At 37.5% G+C, this 8,564-nt stretch overlaps 1 long non-coding RNA gene across 1 annotated transcript; it reads left to right on the plus strand.

The window, feature by feature from the left end:
- The first annotated feature begins 4,335 nt into the window (after positions 1–4,335).
- Positions 4,336–5,740, plus strand: LOC110539116. The gene is made up of 3 exons (XR_002475862.2): positions 4,336–4,433; positions 4,909–5,273; positions 5,560–5,740. It is a non-coding gene; the product is annotated as an uncharacterized LOC110539116 (long non-coding RNA).
- The last annotated feature ends 2,824 nt before the right edge of the window (positions 5,741–8,564 follow it).

Consider the following 8,564-nt stretch of genomic DNA (forward strand, 5'->3'; position numbering starts at 1 on the left):
AGTATGCTTCCATACAAATTATAGTATTTCACTCACTGTATCACAATTCCAGTGGATCAGAAGATTACATACAGTCAACTAAGTGTGCCTTTAAACAGTTTGGAAAATTCCAGAAAATTATGTCATGGCTTTAGAAGCTTCTGATAGGCTAATTGACATAATTTGAGTCAATTGGAGGTGTACCTGTGGATGTATTTCAAGGCCTACCTTCAAACTCAGTGCCTCCTTGCTTGACATAATGGGAAAATCAAAAGAAATCAGTCAAGACCCAAGAAAAAAAATTGTAGACCTCCACAAGTCTGGTTCATCTTTGGGAGCAATTTCCAAACGCCTGAAGGTACCACGTTCATCTGTACAAACAATAGTACGCAAGTATAAACAACATAGGACCAAGCAGCCGTTATACCACTCAAGAAGGAGACACATTCTGTCTCCTAGAGATGAACATACTTTGGTGCGAAAAGTGCAAATCAATCCCAGAACAACAGCAAAGGACCTAGTGAAGATGCTGGAGGAAACAGGTACAAAAGTATCTATATCCACAGTAAAACGAGTCCTATATGGACATAACCTGAAAGGCCGCTCAGCAAGGAATAAGCCACTGCTCCAAAACCACTACAAAAATATAACTTTTTGGCCATAATGACCATCGGAATGTTTGGAGGAGAAAAGGGGGGGGGGGGGGGGGGGGGGCTTGCAAGCCGAAGAACATCATCCCAACCCTGAAGCACGGGGGTGGCAGCATCATGTTGTGGGGGTGCTTTGCTGCAGGAGGGACTAGTGCACTTCACAAAATAGATGGCTTCATGAGGTAGGAAAATTATTTGGATATATTGAAGCAACATCTCAAGACATCAGTCAGGAAGTTAAAGCTCGGTGGCAAATGGGTCTTCCCAATGGACAATGACCCCAAGCATACTTCCAAAGTTGTGGCAAAATGGCTTAAGGACAACAAAGTCAAGGTTTTGGAGTGGCCATCACAAAGCCCTGACCTCAACCCTCCTTTTTGGGCAGAACTGAAAAGGCGTGTGCAAGCAAGGAGGCCTACAAACCTGACTCAGTTACACCAGCTCTGTCAGGAGGAATGGGACAAAATTTGCCCAACTTATTGTGGGAAGCTTGTGGAAGGCTACCCAAAACGTTTGACCCAAGTTAAACAATTTAAAGGCAATGCTACCAAATTCTCATTCAGTGTATGTAAACCTCTGACCCACTTGAAATGTGATGAAAGAAATAAAAGCTGAAATAAATCATTCTCTCTACTATCGTTATGACATTTCACATTCTTAAAATAAAGTGGTGATCCTAACTGACCTAAGACATGGAATTTTTACTGGGATTAAATGTCAGGAATTGTGAAAAACTGAAACTTTAAATGTATTTGGCTAAGGTTTATGTAAACTTCTGACTCCATTTGTAGTAAAACAGACAGCAGAACAACAGATAGTAAAACAACAGATAGTAAAACAACAGATATTAAAACAACAGACAGTAAAACAACAGATAGTAAAACAACAGACAGCAAAACAACAGATAGTAAAACAACAGATATTAAAACAACAGATAGTAAAACAACAGATATTAAAACAACAGACAGTAAAACAATAGATAGTAAAACAACAGACAGTAAAACAACAGATATTAAAACAACAGATAGTAAAACAACAAACAGTAAAACAACAGACAGTAAAACAACAGACAGTAAAACAACAGATAGTAAAACAACAGACAGTAAAACAACAGATAGTAAAACAACAGATAGTAAAACAACAGACAGTAAAACAACAGATAGTAAAACAATAGATAGTAAAACAACAGACAGTAAAACAACAGACAGTAAAACAACAGATAGTAAAACAACAGACAGTAAAACAACAGACAGTAAAACAACAGATAGTAAAACAACAGACAGTAAAACAACAGATAGTAAAACAACAGATAGTAAAACAACAGGCAGTAAAACAACAGATAGTAAAACAACAGACAGTAAAACAACAGATAGTAAAACAACAGACAGTAAAACAACAGACAGTAAAACAACAGATAGTAAAACAACAGACAGTAAAACAACAGAGAGTAAAACAACAGACAGTAAAACAACAGACAGTAAAACAACAGACAGTAAAACAACAGATAGTAAAACAACAGGCAGTAAAACAACAGATAGTAAAACAACAGACAGTAAAACAACAGATAGTAAAACAACAGACAGTAAAACAACAGACAGTAAAACAACAGACAGTAAAACAACAGATAGTAAAACAACAGGCAGTAAAACAACAGATAGTAAAACAACAGACAGTAAAACAACAGATAGTAAAACAACAGACAGTAAAACAACAGACAGTAAAACAACAGATAGTAAAACAACAGATAGTAAAACAACAGACAGTAAAACAACAGACAGTAAAACAACAGATAGTAAAACAACAGATAGTAAAACAACAGACAGTAAAACAACAGATAGTAAAACAACAGACAGTAAAACAACAGATAGTAAAACAACAGACAGTAAAACAACAGATAGTAAAACAACAGACAGTAAAACAACAGACAGTAAAACAACAGACAGTAAAACAACAGATAGTAAAACAACAGACAGTAAAACAACAGATAGTAAAACAACAGATAGTAAAACAACAGACAGTAAAACAAAAGATAGTAAAACAATAGATAGTAAAACAACAGACAGTAAAACAACAGACAGTAAAACAACAGATAGTAAAACAACAGATAGTAAAACAATAGATAGTAAAACAACAGACAGTAAAACAACAGACAGTAAAACAACAGATAGTAAAACAACAGACAGTAAAACAACAGATAGTAAAACAACAGACAGTAAAACAACAGACAGTAAAACAACAGATAGTAAAACAACAGGCAGTAAAACAACAGATAGTAAAACAACAGATAGTAAAACAACAGACAGTAAAACAACAGACAGTAAAACAACAGATAGTAAAACAACAGATAGTAAAACAACAGACAGTAAAACAACAGATAGTAAAACAATAGATAGTAAAACAACAGACAGTAAAACAACAGACAGTAAAACAACAGATAGTAAAACAACAGACAGTAAAACGGCAGGGTAGCCTAGTGGTTAGAGCGTTGGACTAGTAACCGGAAGGTTGCGAGTTCAAACCCCCGAGCTGACAAGGTACAAATCTGTCGTTCTGCCCCTGAACAGGCAGTTAACCCACTGTTCCCAGGCCGTCATTGAAAATAAGAATTTGTTCTTAACTGACTTGCCTGGTTAAATAAAGGTTAAAAAAAATAAAAAAAACAACAGATAGTAAAACAACAGACAGTAAAACAACAGATAGTAAAACAATAGATAGTAAAACAACAGACAGTAAAACAACAGACAGTAAAACAACAGACAGTAAAACAACAGATAGTAAAACAACAGACAGTAAAACAACAGACAGTAAAACAACAGACAGTAAAACAACAGATAGTAAAACAACAGATAGTAAAACAACAGACAGTAAAACAACAGATAGTAAAACAACAGACAGTAAAACAACAGACAGTAAAACAACAGACAGTAAAACAACAGACAGTAAAACAACAGACAGTAAAACAACAGATAGTAAAACAACAGATAGTAAAACAACAGACAGTAAAACAACAGATAGTAAAACAACAGGCAGTAAAACAACAGATAGTAAAACAACAGACAGTAAAACAACAGACAGTAAAACAACAGACAGTAAAACAACAGATAGTAAAACAACAGGCAGTAAAACAACAGATAGTAAAACAACAGACAGTAAAACAACAGATAGTAAAACAACAGATAGTAAAACAACAGACAGTAAAACAACAGATAGTAAAACAACAGACAGTAAAACAACAGATAGTAAAACAACAGACAGTAAAACAACAGAGAGTAAAACAACAGACAGTAAAACAACAGATAGTAAAACAACAGACAGTAAACAACAGATAGTAAAACAACAGATAGTCTAAAATCACTGTGAAGGAAATATTCAAAGTGCATTAATGTATGATGTATTTACTTTCTTACTTCTGGATCATCTCTTTGGAATAAAAAATAAAAAACAAGTCAATGTGAATTTAAGATGCTATTTTGATGTTACTATGATGTTTAATTATGTCTGCCTGTATTAAGCTTGCCTTGTTACCACTGGGCAATCTTTACTTGTCAAATAAAACGTGTTGAGGATATCACTGTTTTCAGAACAACATGATTTATTTCAAAAGAATGAGCTTCTCACCAATTTAACTGAAAACTCTGTTCCTGCACGAATGTGGTTGCTGCTGTTGTCATGACAACCTAGGTAAACAAAAAAGTGTTCTCCCTATTTTCAGTTGTTACATTATATCAAGCTAGCGTGTCCTCTCAAACTGCTAGCTACATCACCCTGTAACCTCCATGTGTGCCCTTGCCAAGCATTAGTCTTGTAAGTAGAAGAAACAGTTAGATTGTTACTGTTTATTTATTGATTGGTTCTGTAATAATTAACTGAAGTTTATATCTATTAAGCCATTTCTGCAAGCCTCCAACCTAGTTGTTGTCTAGTCACTGTAGCTAGCTAGTCACTGTCTTCTCTGATTAACGTTTCATCCATGTTGCATTGTTATTATTTAAAGCAAAACATTTTTTTCGTTGTCACATTTTCAAAGTTAACAAATTTGACCAGTAAAGAATTTCTGCCTATGCCACTGGTTCAGTGTGTAGGTTACAACGCGTTAAGCTATGCATGCCCAGAACACTTTATTATGTCCTGGTATTATAGCCCCTGGAAAGGAGTTTCCAGATAAGGGTTTCATCTAAAATAATCAGGGTTGCTGGGAAAACATTGTTTGGGCCCTTTGCTCCATTAAGAGACAACAGGAATGAGTCAAATAACTAAATTAAAGGGTCTTTGTTCCCAGCAATGTTTGCCCGCAGAAGAAGATCAGAAGAAGAGCCATTCCAGTGCTCTCTCTGCTTGGATGTATTTAGTGATCCAGTCACCACCAGTTGTGGACACAATTTCTGCATGGCCTGTCTCAATGAATACTGGGATAGCAGACACCAGTATCAATGTCCACTATGTCAGGAGAGATTCCCCAGAAGACCTAACCTAGTTGTCAACACAGCATTCAGAGATGTTGTTGATATATTTAAAGCAAGAAGAACAGCCCCTGCCCTTTACCCTGGAATTGTTTGGATCACGGTCCTGATCTTGGTCATGATCTTTGTCCTGATTTTGGTGTTTGTGGCAGACCTGGGTCAGCTCTCACCGCATCTCCTACAGGTCAGTGTCCATCTCTCTGGTAAATAAATAAGTGAAATTACAGTAGAAATTCCATGACTAAGGGCTGGATTCAATCCGTATCACTGAAGTATCTTGGAAGATTCGTGTTGTAGCTAGATTGACATTTAAAGGCAATGTTCCTGCGTTCTCACACACTGCGTTCGGTAAACGCTGCACATGTCGGCTCAATTGGAAATGAAATACATTTGAACGCAGATCTTCCGTGATACTTCCGAAATATGGATTAAGTTCCATCCCCCCTGCTTTTCCCTCTGTCCTGCTGCAGGATCTCCGATCCAAGGACAGGTCTGGGAAGGACTGGTGGTGGAGACAGTGAGAGGAACTTCAGAATGGACTGGGCTATACTTGGTAGTTTAAAATATATATATATACAGTTGAAGTCTGAAGTTTACATACACCTTAGCCAAATACATTTAAACTCAGTTTCAAAATTCATGACATTTAGTAAAAATAGTAAAAATTCCCTGTCTCAGGTCAGTTAGGATCACCACATTATTTTAAGAATGTGAAATGTCAGAATAATAGTAGAGTGATTTATTTCAGCTTTTATTTATTTCATCACATTCCCAGTGGGTCAGAAGTTTACATACACTCGATTAGTATTTGGTACCATTGCCTTTAAATTGTTTAACTTGGGTCGAACGTTTTGGGTAGCCTTCCACAAGCTTCCCACAATAAGTTGCGTGAATTTTGTCCCATTCCTCCTGACAGAGCTGGTGTAACTGAGTCATGTTTGTAGGCCTCCTTGCTCGTATCCGCTTTTTCAGTTCTGCCCACAAATTTTCTATAGGATTGAGGTCAGGGCTTTGCGATGGCCACTCCAATACCTTGACCTTGTTGTCCTTAAGCCATTAAGCCACAACTTTGGAAGTATGCTTGGGGTCAATGTTCATTTGGAAGACCCATTTGCGACCAAGCTTTAACTTCCTGACTGATCTCTTGAAATGTTGCTTCAATATATCCACATAATTTTCCTACCTCATGATGCCATCTATTTTGTGAAGTGCACCAGTCCCTCCTGCAGCAAAGCACCCCGACAACATGATGCTGCCACCCCCGTGCTTCACAGTTGGGATGGTGTTCTTCGGCTTGCAAGCCTTCCATTTTTTCCTCCAAACATAACGATGGTCATTATGGCCAAACAATTGTATTTTTGTTTCATCAGACCAGAGGACATTTCTCCAGAAAGTACGATCTTTGTCCCCATGTGCAGTTGCAAACCGTAGTCTGGCTTTTGTATGGCGGTTTTGTAGCAGTGGCTTCTTCCTTGCTGAGCGGCCTTTCAGGTTGTCGATTTAGGACTCGTTTTACTGTAGCTATAGATACTTTTGTACCTGTTTCCTCCAGCATCTTCACAAGGTCCTTTACTGTTGTTCTGGGATTGATTTGCACTTTTCACACCAAAGTATGTTAATCTCTAGGAGACAGAACACGTCTCCTTCCTGAGCGGTATGACGGCTGCATGGTCCCATGGTGTTTATACTTGCGTACTATTGTTTGTACAGATGAACGTGGTACCTTCAGGCATTTGGAAATTACTCCCAAGGATGAACCAGACTTGTGGAGGTCTACAATTAATTTTCTGAGGTCTTGGCTGATTTCTTTTGATTTTCCCATTATGTCAAGCAAGGAGGCACTGAGTTTGAAGGTAGGCCTTGAAATACATCCACAGGTACACCTCCAATTGACTCAAATGATGTCAATTAGCCTATCAGAAGCTTCTAAAGCCATGACATCATTTTCTGGAATTTTCCAAGCTGTTTAAAGGCACACTTAGTTGACTGTATGTAAACTTATGACCAACTGGAATTGTGATACAGTGAATTATAAGTGAAATAATCTGTCTGTAAACAATTTTTAAAAAAATTACTTGTGTCATGCACAAAGTAGATGTCCTAACCGACTTGCCAAAACTCTAGTTTGTTAACAAGACATTTGTGGAGTGGTTGAAAAACGAGTTTTAACAACTCCAACCTAAGTGTATGTAAACTTCCAACTTCAACTGTATATTGTCTTTGGATGACATGTACTGTGACATGTACTGACTGATTTTGCCTAGTGTCTATTTGTTACTGATATATCAAAAGGGTCTCAACGCCACCTACCACTTTACCTTTGTACTTGTCTTTTCTTTCTACCACCGATTTTGCTGATTTGTTTTATTGAGAATTTTTAGTCGCTCTGGATAAGAGTGTCTGCTAAATACCAAAAACAAATGTAAAACATTTACTCTCCAGTCAGCTAAGGCCGGGATTCGATCCGATCGTGAGCATGGATGTAATGGTAAAAAAATTAGGTGGGTAAAGGCTGATCACTGTTCGCGGTGAGTAACTGTCACACCCTGACCATAGTTTACTTTGTATATTTCTGTTGTGGTTGGTCAGGGTGTGATCTGAGTGGGCATTCTATGTTTCATGTCTAGTTTGTCTAGTTCTATGTTCGGCCTGATATGGTTCTCAATCAGAGGCAGGTGTTCGTCATTGTCTCTGATTGGGAACCATATTTAGGTAGCCTGGGTTTCACTGTGTGTTTGTGGGTGATTGTTCCTGTTTTTGTGTTTGCACCAGACAGGGCTGTTTTGAGTTCTCACGTTTCTTGTTTTTTCGTTAGTTTGTTCATGTATAGTGTCGTCAATAAATTACAATGAACAACCACCACGCTGCGCTTTGGTCCGCCTCTACTTCACAAGAAGAGAATCGTTACAGTAACACTATTTTCAAATGGTTGGTAAATGCTTGCTCAAAATAAAAAAAGGTGTGTAAACAGCATTTACGTGCGATTACCCTCCACAACGTCTCTGATCGCGGGTTATAGGCATGGCGGGTTTTAAAGGCAATGTTCCCGCGTTCACTGTAAACGCTGCATATATCGGCTCAATCGGAAATTGCTATTAACCCTATAACCTATAACCTATAACCCGCAATCAGGTTAAATACCGGCCTGGTCTCAGAGAGTACTTTAGTCCAATAGTAGTTTTGGAAATGATTTTTTTTTTATGTGCACACAAGAAAATACAAAACAATATGATAACAGTTTAGAAAGATAATGAAACGAGCATGTGCAGGAGAGGCACAACACCCAAAGAGGCAACTCCCCCTTTCAAATGTTTAGAAAACAAAGACGTACTGATTCTTAAGACAGACAAACAAATAATTCGAAATCTACACAAAAAACAAAAGGAAAACATGATGAATTAGGGGGTAAAAAGAATTTCAAGTAAAATGTAGAAACAAAATGAGTGGCTGATAGACAGATAATTATTCGGCTGAG

This window comes from Oncorhynchus mykiss, chromosome 12, assembly GCF_013265735.2.
Source record: "Oncorhynchus mykiss isolate Arlee chromosome 12, USDA_OmykA_1.1, whole genome shotgun sequence".
Taxonomy (NCBI): domain Eukaryota; kingdom Metazoa; phylum Chordata; class Actinopteri; order Salmoniformes; family Salmonidae; genus Oncorhynchus; species Oncorhynchus mykiss.